This window comes from Phoenix dactylifera, unplaced genomic scaffold (assembly GCF_009389715.1).
Source record: "Phoenix dactylifera cultivar Barhee BC4 unplaced genomic scaffold, palm_55x_up_171113_PBpolish2nd_filt_p 000713F, whole genome shotgun sequence".
NCBI lineage: Eukaryota > Viridiplantae > Streptophyta > Magnoliopsida > Arecales > Arecaceae > Phoenix > Phoenix dactylifera.
This window is the reverse complement of record NW_024068092.1, coordinates 205,471-221,218: the sequence shown is the minus strand read 5'-3', so window position 1 is coordinate 221,218 and position 15,748 is coordinate 205,471. Positions and strand designations below refer to the sequence as shown.

The 15,748-nt window shown below is 41.5% G+C and overlaps 1 long non-coding RNA gene across 1 annotated transcript; it reads left to right on the top strand.

Moving 5' to 3' along the window:
* Positions 1-13,068: 13,068 nt before the first annotated feature.
* LOC103700551 lies at positions 13,069-14,001 on the top strand. The gene is made up of 2 exons (XR_602997.3): positions 13,069-13,316; positions 13,442-14,001. It is a non-coding gene; the product is annotated as an uncharacterized LOC103700551 (long non-coding RNA).
* Positions 14,002-15,748: the final 1,747 nt, after the last annotated feature.

The following is a 15,748-nucleotide window of genomic DNA, read 5'->3' as shown; positions in this document are numbered from 1 at the left end:
CTACTGCAGGTCATCCGCATTTGCAACATCATTTTTATATATTTTTCTTCCTCTCGTAGTTTATTTGAGATACGTATAAGATACTTACTTATGCTTGTACGTTACAGCTACATTCTAATCTTCTCCCCATTGGCAATGAAAGCATCTAACTTTCGGAACCAGCATTAATAATAATAATAATAATAAATTAAGCTAACATAAAATTCTTGCCCATCGTCGCATGGCTGGATATGCATGTTACTTTCATATTTACTCCACCGGACAGTAAAAAAGTTCTAAGGGACGATATCTGCATCCAAGTTGTCAGAATAATAGTTTTTACTGCAAGTTGAAATTAAACATGGTAAACAATAACATGCCAGCAAGAATTTGTTAGTTCTGGACATATGGTAGGCTTACATGCATACACCTGAGCTCTGATGTGACTATAATGAGAACAATGGAAGCATTGAAGTTCTAATATTGTCTGATTGATATGGTGGGAGAGAGTAGGAAAAGGTCAATGGAATATAACACTAATATTATTTCACACCATTCGTTCTTCTAACTTGCTTACAAAAATGATCCATAAGTTATGTAGTTAAATAGTAATTCTTGATGTATACCTTACATAAATGTACTGGAACATCTAAGAGACAACTATTAATACTTTCATGAAACTCTAAAAGACACTCTTAAAGATACATCATGAATACCTGCATTGAATACTGCACTGACTACTTGGAAACTTCGATGATATTCATAACTATTCACTTTATTAAATGACTCAACTTATATTGCTCTTTTTGACTCAGACTACTGACTTTTTTATTATTTGACCATGCCACATAGGATGCCTAGCATGATGCCATTTAAGTTAACAACTACTAAATTTGGTTTAATATCCAGCATCCTGTTGGGATTGGGAGGTAACAACAAACAAGATAATTAAAGCACAACGGAATCAACAACTCTCCCACCTTGTGTAAACCTGTTAGAAAACAAACAACTAGAGCCAATCCACCTAATATATATATCAAGGCATTCGCAAATACTTAGCTGATCAGAAAAATAAAACACAAAAGGAACACCAAATTTTTACGTGGAAAACCTCCCCAATGTGGAGAGTAAAAACCACGGGACCGTAGTCCACCCAAAAACTTCCACTATCAACAAATAATGGGTATACAATCTGTTCTCTCTAGCCAAAACTAGAGGCATATATCACCACATAATCTCAAGAACAATATTCTTGGCAAACATCAATTATAAGAGAGAAAGATTGAGAAGATCTCACATAAACAGCAGCCACGTTTCTGAAAAAATCTGACTGTGATAGAAGACTGCAAATGGCGATCACACCGTACAGATTGAAGAACCACGTGTTGCGAACCTGCTGTCCAAATTTCAGCTCGATCGGACCACGGATCACCTCCCGATCGTCGTTTGATCAAGACTGCGCGCTGAATATCAATTCTGCATCTTCTCCCCTGCCTCCCTCTATTTTTAATTCATGGAAGACGGCTCACATACCCTGCATTCTCAACATAAAAGGTTGCCCTAATGGGCCTCACGTTTTGGGCCAAAAATAGTCCAACCAAATAGGCTAAAACTAATTAATTTAGCCCACATTTGTTGGGCTAAGTCTCCTCCAACATAGGAGGGATAACCCAACAAATCTCCCCCTCCCGACTATGTAGAGGGATTCACCATCCCGGAGATCAATCGACATACCTCAAGCTTTTCTCTTGGCAAAGACTTCGTCAACATATCAGAACCATTATCATCTGTATGAATTTTTTCAAGTTCCAACAGCTTAGAACTCAGAACATCTCGAATCCAATGGTATCTCACATCTATATGCTTCGATCTTGAATGAAAGGTAGAGTTTTTACCAAGATGGATAGCACTCTGATTATCACAATATAACACATAGTGTTCTTGCTTGAAACCAAGCTCCTCAATATATTTTTTCAACCATAGCAACTCTTTACATGATTCTGTTGCTGCAATGAACTCTGCTTCAGTGGTAGAAAGTGCAACACACTTCTGTAACTTTGATTGCCATGCCACGGCTCCTCCTGCAAAAGTAATTAGATAACCTGAAGTAGATCTGCGAGTATCAACATCTCCAGCCATATCTGCATCTGTGTAACCAACTAGCATAGGTTTCTCACATCCAAAGCTAAGTTTCAAACTGGACGTACCTCGAAGATATCTCATAATCCACTTCACCGCATTCCAATGCTCTCTTCCTGGATTTGAAAGAAAACGACTAACTGTGCCAACTGCATGAGCCATGTCTGGTCTTGTACACACCATTGCATACATCAAACTTCCTACCGCTGAAGAATATGGAACTTTCTGCATGTCTTTCTTTTCTTCATCTGTAGAAGGACACTGTTTAGTGCTCAATTTAAAGTGAGTAGCAAGAGGAGTACTAACCACTTTAGCTTTGTCCATATTAAACTTCTGAAGCACTTTCTCAATGTACTTTTCTTGTGACATGTACAACTTCTTAGCATCTCTGTCTCGATTAATCCTTATGCCAAGGATCTGTTTTGCTGACCCTAAGTCTTTCATAGCAAAAGACTTATTTAATTGCTTCTTCAACCTATCAATCCGAGAAGCATTCTTGCCAACAATCAACATGTCATCAACATAAAGTAACAAAATAATAAAATCATCATCATCAAATTTCTGCACAAAAACACAATGGTCAGAAATTGTCTTCTTGTAACCATGCTCCCCCATAACTGACTCAAATTTCTTGTACCATTGTCTCGGTGCCTGCTTCAAGCCATAAAGACTTTTCTTTAATCTGCATACATAATCTTCTTTTTCTTTTTCCTCGAAACCTTCTGGCTGCTCCATATAAATTTCTTCCTCTAAATCACCGTGAAGGAAAGCAGTCTTGACATCCATCTGCTCAATCTCTAGATCAAGACTAGCTGCTAAACCGAGAACAACTCGAATAGATGACATCTTCACAACTGGAGCAAATATTTCATTAAAATCAACACCTTTTCTTTGGCTGAATCCCTTGACAACCAATCTAGCTTTATACCGTGGACATGATGAGTGTTCTTCTTGCTTCACTCTGTACACCCACCTATTCTTCAAAGCTCTTTTGCCTTTAGGCAACTTTACTAACTCAAAGGTGTGATTTTCATATAGTGACTTCATTTCATCCTTCATGGCCTCAATCCATTCTTTCTTGTATTCATCTTCCATCGCTTCTTCATAATTTTCGGGTTCTCCCCCGTCAGTAAGTAGCACATATTCATTAGTTGAATACTGTGTGGAAGGTTGTCTATTTCTATTAGATCTCCTAATTAGTTGAGCTGGAACATCTGGTTCTTGCAACTGATTATCAGCATCATTATTTGCTTCAGTCTGTATGGGAGCATTTTCATTCACATCAACTGCATCTGGCTGGTCATTCTGCAACTCATCAGCATTTTCTGGCACTGGTGTTGGTGCTATAGGAACTGGATCCAAGTCTATCATGTCATCACTATACTGTGGCTCTGTCTTATCTGCTTTCTCAATGTCCTGTATGGTTTGATCTTCCATGAACACGACATCACGGCTTCTAATAAGCTTTTTGCTGACTGGATCATAAAACTTGTACCCAAAATTATCCTGACCATACCCTAAAAATATGCACTGTCTAGTTTTGGCATCAAGTTTGGACCTTTCATCTTTGGAAATATGCACAAATGCCTTGCATCCAAAGACATGAAGATGATCATAAGAAACATCTTTACCTGTCCAGACTCTGTTTGGCACATCAAACTGCAAGGGAACACAAGGTGTGAGATTCAATACATGTACAACTGTACTCAAAGCCTCACCCCAAAAAGATCTTGGCAACCCTGCTTGTGAAAGCAAACATCTGACTCTCTCCACCAATGTCCTATTCATTCTTTCTGCCAAACCATTCAATTGAGGTGTCTTCGGAGGTGTTTTCTGATGCCGAATACCATGTTCTCGACAATAATCATCAAATGGACCTGAGTATTCTCCTCCATTATCTGTTCGGATACATTTCAGCTTTCTCCCTGTTTCTCTCTCAACTGAGGCCTGAAACTGTTTGAAAACATCCAATACATGATCCTTTGTCTTTAAAGTGTAAATCCATATCTTTCTTGATTGATCATCAATGAATGTCACAAAATAACGAGCACCACCAAGTGTCATTGTCTTCATTGGACCACAAACATCTGAATGTACCAGATCAAGTGCATTTGGTTTTCTGGAAGGAGGGGATGCTTTGAAGGAAACTTTGTTCTGCTTACCTGCTAAACAGTGAGCACAATTTCTCAGATGAGTACTCTTCACTCCATGTAGTAGTCCTTTCTTAGCTAACATCGATAAGCCTTTCTCACTCATGTGACACAGTCTCTTGTGCCATAACTCAACTGTATCTTCATTCTCCACTGCATTGATAGTGGTTCTGGAGAGCCCTGTCTGTAACAAGTATAAAGTTGAGTGCTTTTTACCTGTAGCCACAACCAAAGCTCCTTTAGTGAGCTTCCATCTACCATCAGAGAAAGTATTGCAGAATCCTTCATCATCAAGTCTACCCACAGAAAGTAGGTTGTAACGGATGTCGGGAATATGTTTCACATTTTTAAGAACCAACTTTGTGCCATTGTTGGTTTCTAAACAAACATCGCCTACACCGACAACTTTGGCTATGCCACTATCTCCCATTTTTACAACCCCAAAATCACCAGCTATATAGGTTGAAAAGAGATCCCTCCGCGATGTAGCATGAATAGAAGCACCACTGTCAACTACCCAGCTCATCTCATGACATGCAAGATTAACAACATCAACATCACAAGCAATAAGAAAGTTTTCAATAATAGAAACCTGATCTTTATCATTATCATCTTTCTTCTTATCTGTATCTTTGTTTTGCTTGTTTTCCCTCTTCAGCTTCCGACAATACTTCTTGATATGCCCCTTTCCACCACAATGATAACACTCAACATTAGCGAATTTATTGGACTTACTTCTGGTCTTGCCTCTGTACTTCGAATCTCTGCTTTTACTTCTCCCCCTCGTCTCAGTAACTAAGACATCTGACTGTGAAGAGGAACCCTGTGATTTTCGTCTCATCTCTTCATTCAGAATACTACTCTTAGCTAAATCCATTGAGATAACACCATTCGGGGCTGAGTTAGATAATGTTGTTCTCACTGTCTCCCACGAGTTCGGCAGAGTGCCTAGAAGCCATAATCCCTGTACCTCATCATCAAAATTGATACCCATTGTGGCCAATTGATTAATGATCCCTTGGAATGTATTCAAATGATCTGTCATAGGAGTTCCATCCTGATACCTCAAGGACATCATTTGCTTTATAAGGAACAATTTATTATTTCCAGTTTTTCGGGCATACAATTGTTCAAGCTTGGTCCATAAACTGCGTGCATGTGTCTCTCCACTAATATGATTCAAAACATTGTCATCTACCCATTGCCTGATATATCCACACACTTGTCGATGGAGCAATTTCCACTCCTCTTCAGTTTTATCATCAGGTTTCATAGTAGAAAATACCGGTTGATGATAACCTTTCACATAGAGAAGATCTTCCATCTTTCCTTTCCATGTATGATAATTAGTACCATTCAGATTAATCATTCTAGCAGTATTTGTTTCCATTGTTCACATAAGATAAAACAATTCAACAACCTCGCTCTGATACCACTTGTTGGGATTGGGAGGTAACAACAAACAAGATAATTAAAGCACAACGGAATCAACAACTCTCCCACCTTGTGTAAACCTGTTAGAAAACAAACAACTAGAGCCAATCCACCTAATATATATATCAAGGCATTCGCAAATACTTAGCTGATCAGAAAAATAAAACACAAAAGGAACACCAAATTTTTACGTGGAAAACCTCCCCAATGTGGAGAGTAAAAACCACGGGACCGTAGTCCACCCAAAAACTTCCACTATCAACAAATAATGGGTATACAATCTGTTCTCTCTAGCCAAAACTAGAGGCATATATCACCACATAATCTCAAGAACAATATTCTTGGCAAACATCAATTATAAGAGAGAAAGATTGAGAAGATCTCACATAAACAGCAGCCACGTTTCTGAAAAAATCTGACTGTGATAGAAGACTGCAAATGGCGATCACACCGTACAGATTGAAGAACCACGTGTTGCGAACCTGCTGTCCAAATTTCAGCTCGATCGGACCACGGATCACCTCCCGATCGTCGTTTGATCAAGACTGCGCGCTGAATATCAATTCTGCATCTTCTCCCCTGCCTCCCTCTATTTTTAATTCATGGAAGACGGCTCACATACCCTGCATTCTCAACATAAAAGGTTGCCCTAATGGGCCTCACGTTTTGGGCCAAAAATAGTCCAACCAAATAGGCTAAAACTAATTAATTTAGCCCACATTTGTTGGGCTAAGTCTCCTCCAACATAGGAGGGATAACCCAACACATCCCCCTATAATCCAAATTTTCTTCCATCATGTATTATTGTAGCGTTTCGAAAATACTAGACATGAGGGGCTTGGAAATGTTGTTCTCCAATGACTGAAAAAAGAAAATCCAACACTTTTGAATATAACAATATTCAAGGCCATTTCCATTGATGTGAAGGACATGTGAAATGTCTTGACTTGCTTGCATAAAGTCTTCACTTGCTTCCATGGCACCTTTATGAGAACATGCTTGTTTTTCTTTTTTGTGCATGCAAGCCATTCATGTTTCTTGAACTTTTTTTATAATTGCTCCTCTTGATCAAAGAAAGTCCCCATACTTATCTCCAATCTATATTACTGAAGAAACCTTCCACCCCGAAGCATAGTTTTGGACTTTCCAAATTTTCAAGCATTTGGACTTGATATAAAAGTTGATTCTTTTGTTGAATTTCTGTCTTTTCTATTTTTTTCAACTTCTTCAACATTTGTCTTTTCTTTTTCTTCTTTTTCGATATATTCTTTTTTCTCCTTATCATTTTCAATTTGTTCTTCAATAATATCAATTTCTTTTAACTCCTTTTCAAATATTTTATTCCTTCCTTTTTACTAATTTCTGCTTTCTCAATTTTTCCATTTTTCTCCTACTATTTCAATTTCTTTTATAACTTCACTCTCCTTTTCAAGTCTGCTAACCAGTATTCCAATGGTCATACTTAATTCTTGTAATAAAAGCAAATACAATCTATTTTTTCTCATACCTTACTTAAGCTTTTAGATCTTTGACATGCTTCCAAACGTCTTGATGAACTTCCTTTTACAAAATCTCCAAAGCTTTCTGTTCTTTTTAGTTTCCTTGATATGCAATATGCAGGCTTCTCTATAACAGCCCATAGCTCTCAAGGTTGTAGATGTAACCTTGTTTGACTACTCCAAATTTTGTAGTTTGAGTAATAGATTATGGTGTGTCTCCTTTTTGAAGCTAATTTTTAGCTTCTCTATTCTCTTTTGCCATGATCCAGCAATCGGAACCTTCTTGCCCTCGAACAACTCTTCTTGTTTGTCTACCTTATCGGGTCTGAGTGGATCTGATACCAATTGTTAGTTTTGGATGCATGGAAGGCTCATACACTTGAGCTTTGGTGCTACTATATTGAGGATAGCGGGAGCATCAAAATTCAGTATCCCTCTTGTTGCTGGAAATTGGACCCAGGAGTGACCACTGGTTGAGAAGGTGGAGCTCCGGTGCTGATCGTACGTCAGCGGGCTGCGTCCTCCGGAGGACCTGCAAAAAGCCGGTAGTCGGGGCTTCCGGCGCCGGCTCTCCGATGCTTAAGTCAGAGGGGGAGCTTAATTTGGAGAAGGAGAGATATTGCATACGGGGATCTTAGAGTCATGATCTAGAAGAAGAATCCCCCTTTAAAGAGGAAGAAGTTTTCCTTTTATAGGAGGGATACAGGGTTACCTGTGATGTGACCGAACGAATTAAATGAGTTACCGTCATGATTGAGCACAATCATGTGAATTAATACATTGCCGTGGAGGGCTAGACTGGAGCCGATGAGTTGTTGTGGGTGACCGGACGTAGTTGAGTAAGTCGATGAGTTGCCGTGGATGGCCTGAGATTTTGAGTAAGCCGGAGATCTGTGGAGACCATGCGCATTAATTGTTGATAATCGTAGCAGGGTTTGGTCCTTGGTTGATGTATCGTGGCGTGGCCGGCAAGCAAAGCATGGTATGGTGAGACTGTTGCAGGACGTGGCCGCAGCATGTGGACGACGAGCTCGGTCTGCATGAGCTCAGTCTTCTGAGCTCGGTCAGCATGAACTCGACCTGCATGAGCTCGGCCTGCATGAGCTCGATCTTCTGAGCTCGGTTTGCATAAGCTCGACCTGCATGAGCTCGGTCTTTTGGGCTTGGCCTGCGTGAGCTCAGTCTTGCTTTATGGGGTGGTCCATTTTTCCCCCAACACCTCTAATTGATACAGTGAAAGAAAACAAGAGATTTTAGATAGAGTATAATATTCTGATATGGTTTCACTCCATTAGTTCTTCTTACTTGCTTGCAAGTAAGAAGAACTATTACATGGCTTTCTTTCGCCGTCCGTCGTGAATTAGTCGCAGATCGTGATAGGAAGGTGGAGGAAAAGGCCTCGCATTCTTTTATATAGTCACATAGTAACTCTTGATACGACTCTTACATAAATGTACTCATCCAAGAGACAGCTATTAAAATTTAGGATTTTGTTTGCATAAATAACCTTCTACAAATTTAAATTTTTGTAAATACCCTCTTAAAATTTGTATTTATTTCTGTACTTTCATAAAACACCATTTTTGCACAAATGCCCTAAATATAATGGTCCTTCTAACACTGTTAATAAAAACTATATTTATTTTAATTAAAAATAAAATAAAATTTGAAATTACTTTTTTATCTTCTATTGCAATCACCTTATAAATGTTTCTTTTTGCACATCTACTCATTAAGAGTATTTTAGCCATTTTAATTTGAAACCGTTAATTTTTTAACGGCGTTAGATGGTATGAGTACATATGCAAAATAAGGATAAAAAAAGGTAGAATGGTAAAACAAGTATTTTACAAGAGTATACATATAAAAAATATCAATTTAAAAGGATATTTATGCAAAATTCGATATTTAGGAGACTATTCATATAAAAAATTCTAAAATTTTTATGGTACTATTAAAGATGCCCTTTGGAAACATTAAAGATACATCATAAATACTAGCATTCAATGCTACCTAGACTCTAGGAGACATTATGTAGAAAATCTAAGGGACATAACTATTTGAAAATTTTAAAGACATTTGTGACTATTCATTTTACTTGCCATGCAGCATGCTACCTAGACTATTAACTTATTTACTCTTTGACCATGCCACAAAGGATGTCTAGTAGGATACTGTTGTGTGTGTGTGTTGGGGGGGGGGGGGGGGGGGCTCAATAACCCTTTCCTTAGGAGGCGCCTTTTGTGGGGCAAAACCGTGAGGCGCCGTGAGGAGGGCTCCGAGTACGTTCGACCCCCGAATCGGACCCAAAGCGGACAATACCTCCTGGGGGACACTTTCCTTTCGCTGTGCGGATCGGTTGGGACTGTGCTGGTGACGGGGTGCAAATCCCGCATCAGATGGCGCGCCAGGAAGGGGCCCCTAACCCTGCACAGGACCTTCCCGCTGGGGGGGCTGTGTTGTGGGGGGGTTTCCAAATTTAATCCCACATCGACCGTTCAGCGGAAAGGTCTGTGCCTTAAATGGGGGGCTCAATAACCCTTTTCTTAGGAGGCGCCTTTTGTGGGGCAAAACCGTGAGGCGCCGTGAGGAGGGCTCCGGGTACGCTCGACCCCCGAATCGGACCCAAAGCGGACAATACCTCCTGGGGGACACTTTCCTTTCACTGCGCGGATCGGTTGGGACTGTGCTGGTGACGGGGTGCAAATCCCGCATCAGATGGCGCGCCAGGAAGGGGCCCCTAACCCTGCACAGGACCTTGCCGCTGGGGGGCTGTGTTGTGGGGGGGTTTCCAAATTTAATCCCACATCGACCGTTCAGCGGAAAAGTCTGTGCCTTAAATGAGGGGCTCAATAACCCTTTCCTTAGGAGGCGCCTTTTGTGGGGCAAAACCGTGAAGCGCCGTGAGGAGGGCTCCGGGTACGCTCGACCCCTGAATCGGACCCAAAGCGGACAATACCTCCTGGAGGACACTTTCCTTTCGCTGTGCGGATCGGTTGGGACTGTGCTGATGACGGGGTGCAAATCCCGCATCAGATACCATGCAGGTTGACTCGAGTGAGACGACCACTAAATTTGGTTTAATATCCAACAGAATTGATCCCATGAATGACTTGCTGGTTTCTCCACTAAACACGGACGACCCTGAATAAATCTAATGAGAATGGAGAGACCATCATAAGTACCTTCGTGTTATACCAGTGTACGCATTTCGATAATTGCAGTCGTAGAAAATTTGAACTTGTTCCACAGTCGTTTCTACCAAGGGCAGATCCACTACATATAGAAACTTTATTTTTGCATTGCTCAGACTCAACCAACACAAAATGCTTCAGTAGACGTACGTTCTTAATTACCTGTCTCATGCGCCTCTCCATCATCGTTCGATGGTGGTATGCATGCTCTTCTGACAAAATTTTATTTGAACTAAACCCTGCATGATGTCTCATGCACCTCTCCATCATCGTATTCAAAAATATTGCTGTGGGACGTAATGCAACTATTAGCTATAGACTAGTTTCCAATCTGACATGGTGTGAGAGGATTAGTGCAATTAATCCACGAAGAACTAATTTGATTTCCAATCCTCGAAGCTTGTTCCTGCAATCCAAGCCAAGTTCAAACATGAAGTGGATCACGTTTTCATCTACTTAGCAATGGTTCCTAACATGCGTGTGCCCCTTAACTGAAGCGGTGTTGCATTCCATAAGTCACGCAACATAGTTAAAGATCCAAATAATGTCAGCATGCGGTAATTACATGCATCGTCAAGATAACGATGGACTCCAACCGATATCGATGCAGCCACTGATCTCTGATCACCTGCTACATATTAATGCTACAGCTAGAGGTCGTCATCATCAGTAGACATCTAATTAATCCGGCAAGTTAAACAACAACGGAGTTTAATGCATTAAAAACTCACCGCCGAAGGCAGTTTGTATGACTTACTGCTTTGGATTGGCCTGGAAAGTGGAAACCCCACGCCGCCCTGGAGATCCAAAGGTCCGCCCCCACTCCATCGCTGACTGGTAAACAAAGAGGGAGCCGAAGCCAACGGTAAACTAATTAGGACATGACCACGTGTGAGTGCCCATGCAAGGGGGCAGCCCATGCAACGTTGTCCACGGCATGCAGTGCATCACGTCTCATGGAGAGCCGGCAAGTCCACGAGCACCTCTGTGTGTGTGTGTGTGTGTGTGTGTGTGTGTGTGTCTGTGTGATTTACAGGCTCACCCACAAATTAAGGGAATCCCTGCAATGAAAAAGATGTTTAAAAAGAAAAAAGACTTATGTTGTGATGAGTATCATTGCCGTTTATGGCTAGTCATATGGATAACTAAACTTTTCCCTCAAAAAAGAATCAAATAAATATTTACAAGTTATCATTGTCATTTGAAGAGATACCATTGACATTTGTGTTCACTATTACTTCCTCTCCCATGGTCATAGGAGTGCCATCACGTTGATAAATAGTAATTATCAGAGTAATGCTCATATGGAAGTCACATCCACTGTATGATGATAGGCATGATATGTGAGGCCCTAGATAATCAGCCTATCCTACTGCTAGCTGCTACGGCTGTGGAAACCAACAAATATTTCTCTGTCAACTAGTTGCAGATTATACTCTAGATATTTCAACATTTAACTTTTTACTTTTTCCTTCTATTTTTTTTTTGGCATATCTCCCTTTGTTAGTTGGTCTCACAGTACTTATAACTTCTCACGAAGAAGTATGAACATTACTGCGTTTTTCCAATAATCTCTTCAGAGCCCCATCACTCAAGTTTCTATTTCCCCCAATTCTCAAATAAGCTGGTGAAGTAAAAGCGCATGTGAGGGGTGGGTGGTAGAAGAAGGCTTAGGTTGCCCATGTAATGTTTGTAGTAAATGGAAGAGTACCTCTCCCGCACCTTGCCATCAAAAACCAATGTGATGGCCCCTTTCCTCACATGGGTATCCGATAACCTCGTGAGGGGAAATCCTGTTTTCCTGGAGTTGGAATCTCTTTCCAGTATCAAGTAAACATGAGGGTGTGGTAATTCCCCTTCTGGTTGGCTATTTGTAACAGCCTCTTTATGCAATCCGACCCTTGCTCTAATGAAGGGCCCTGCCATGTCCCCCAACTTGTAGTCCATTTACCTTAATTGGCCTTAACTCTGGCATGTAGTTAGCCCTCTCTTTAGACATAGCGTCACTCCTACTACCCTACAATACAGCCACTAAACCCCCTCACACACTCTCTTAAGCTGAACCTGGACAAATAAATCTCGTGGGCCAGACATCCCGGCCCATTGAACAGGGGGAGAGGGCCCATAAGCCACCGCAGCTTCACGCCGGTCACGTGGATAAATCCAGGGCCTCCACATTGACCCGGTCCGTGGTGGCCGACATGCCGCGACGTCGTCCCGGAGATCGGGGACCGGACCATCCTGTCATCGATCCAGAGCCGACCCAGATTGCAGCCACGTGTCATGCTTGGTGTGCAAGCAGACATGAGTCACGGTCGGTTTAATGATGCTAAATCAAAGAGATCATGTCCTAATCTCCTTTTCTCTAATTCCTCTTTAGGTACTCTAAACTGCATGGTGTTTCTGAATCAAGAGGCTCTCTAATATCCCTCCTTGGGGGCCTTCTAGTTGTGCTTGACACCGAAAGTTTAGAAGGAGACGAATACTACAACGACAAGGTACCAAGGACAATAGAGGGCGGCAAATACTTAAAAACAGAAGAGAGAAGGCATCTTTTGGGTAGGCTCGCCTGCTTCTTGAGAGCCCATGGGCCTGGTAAAAAAGAGGGCCCGCCACGAGAACCGAGGGGGAACATGTGGGGCCTCTAGCCTCCCTTAATATACGTTCTCGCCCGCTTGCCTTTCAGAGGCCTTCCCCAGCTATTTCCTCCCTCCCCCGCCTCCCCTCCTTTCCTGCCTCTCCATTGTTTTTAGATTCACTCCCTTTCCGTCTCCCTCACCCTTTTCTTCCCATCTCTTCTCACCAGGAGCTCCATCAAGATGTCGAGCCGGGAGAGCAGCATCACTGATGAGGAGATGAATGAGCTCATCTCCAAGCTCCGAGCTCTGCTCCCTGAGTCCCGTCGCCCGAGCACAAGCAGGGTAAGGAAACAACACCACCTAGACCTTCCTGCCAAACGGCTCAAGTGATATCGTAGCTCCTTTCAGTATTTTTCAGAAGGCACTGACACTGCCATTGTGCGTTTATTTATTGCATACGAATGAAGGCATCGGCGTCGAAGCTGCTGAAGGAGACGTGCAGCTACATCAAGAGCTTGCGTCGGGATGTGGGCGACCTCAGCGACCGGCTGTCCGACCTGCTGGCGACGATGGACTCCAACAGCCCACAGGCTGAGATCATAAGGAGCCTCCTCAGGCCCTAGGAACAGTTAGTCTGCTGCCGTTTTACCTCCTTTATAGTACTCTCTAAGGAGGAACTGGTTAGGAGAAGGGGTCATATATGGTGTACCAGCATGTAAACTAATGTACTAGCTAGCTAGTAGGAAATAGTATCTTTGCTTGATGTCGTAGTTGTGTTTTCCCTACCCTCCACTTCCTTGTACATTTAGTACCAGCATATAAACTGATGTATTAGCTAGTAGGAAACAGTATCTTTGCCTGATGGCCAAGTACTGTTTTCCCTGCCCTCCACTACGTTTGCATTTCTCTAGTGTGGCTTGAGTTGTTTCTTCCATGACAACCGACCGACCACTATGGAGAAAATATCATGTAATTACGTTTCCTACGTGCTGCAGTTAATACTTTATTTCCAGTTTGTACGTCCGTACCCACATATATATATATATAGCTTTTCCTTTTTCGCTCTTCTATAATTTGTACATGATATAGAAAACATACAAGTGAGCTACGATGAGTACGAGAATGTTTTGAGAGATGCATAACAAAATAAAAATGGCTGCTCAATTAGCTTGAACTGAGCAGCGTACGTAGAAAAGCGTAGAAGTTGCACCAGTTAAAGAGCAAAGTATGTTATACTAATTAGCTAGTACGGTTTCGAGAAAAATCTTCCATATAAAATATTTATGGAATGTACTAAAGCACTCGAGTTGCAGAGAAATCTTTTATTCCTCCGCATGGGTGTCAAACTCTATGGCTCGATCCAACGTATCTCCCCCAAAAAATAAAAAAAGGAAGTGTGATATATCCATCCAAGTTTGAAAACTGCTTCACGGGAGACTGGGAGCTCAATACGAGGCCAATGCCCAGTTATCAGAAGATTCATCAAAATAGAAGTGACGGCACTCGGGAAAAGTCTCTAGAAATAGATGGGTTGTTTCGCGAGAAAAGGCATACCGGGCAATGGAGCCGGTCGCAAGAGGTTGGCTCTGGCTCGGGGCAGAGACAAAGGCGCGATTGACGCGCGGCGCCAGGCGACAGAAGACGTCGAGGCAGTGGGTCCCATGCCCACTAGGTGGGACCCAGTTTGATCCAACGGCAGGCGACGCGGGTCAAGTTGGTCCGGTACGTGGGTCTCCGGGGGAACACGAGTATTAAAGCGTACCCGGCTCTCCGTAGGCTGTTCCCGGCCCAGTGTGATAAGGTGGTCCTCACCGCCCGATAGGTGGACCCCCTCATATCACGGTACTGTGTCCGGCATCTATGACGTACGTTGGCTGTTTCCTCCTTTTAAGGCTCTAAAAAGTATGACGGCAAGAGGGATCTCAACTATTAAATTACCCTCAAATCAGTGTCAAAAGAAAAAATATATCCGGTTTTGGTCACCAATCAAGTGAAGATAAGAGAGGAGCGACAAGCCACCCGTGCGCTCCGCTTGTTCTCCAATCTACGAGAGGTGTCAAACTCTCCAAGTATTCTCCAAATCTTGTGCTCGTTCTCTAATTCACACAAGGAACCGTGGCAATCTCATAGAGATCTTCCAAATCTTCTCCCAATTTTTGGGTTGCAATGGTCACTAGGGACCGCCTTAATTCATTTCGGATATGGATGACCTCGTTCTTTCTTTTTATTTTTAAATAAATATTTTCAAAATTTAAGAGTTCAAACTATATTAACTATAGTTAAAAGATAAATGAACTGTATAAAGCCTTTCCTAAGACAAAATTTTTTACAAATTATAACTAGTTTAATGGGACATATAAACAAAGAAAACAATCAACATTCATCAGCATTCAGCATTTGATCAAAAGCCTGAAGTTTGATTAATATTATCTGGTAATAGTAATACTTAAATATCTTTTTATACCAGAATACATATTATCTTGTTTATGATATTTTAAAAATGATTTTTTTTAACAAAAAATAGTTTGTATTTTGTAAATATAGAGTTGCTAATATGTACAGAAAGAAGAGTCTGCATATTGTAATAAATAATCAAAGCAAGAGTACAAAGTAAAGGTTTGATATGACATTCTTAGGTGCATGTATAGCTGCAGAGTTGCATGTGGGTAAGTAGTGGTGCTGTGCCGGTTACTATTATTTTGTGGAAAACCTTAGCTTCCACAAAAGTATTACGCATAAAAAAAAATTGAAGTACCATCATGTGACATGATATG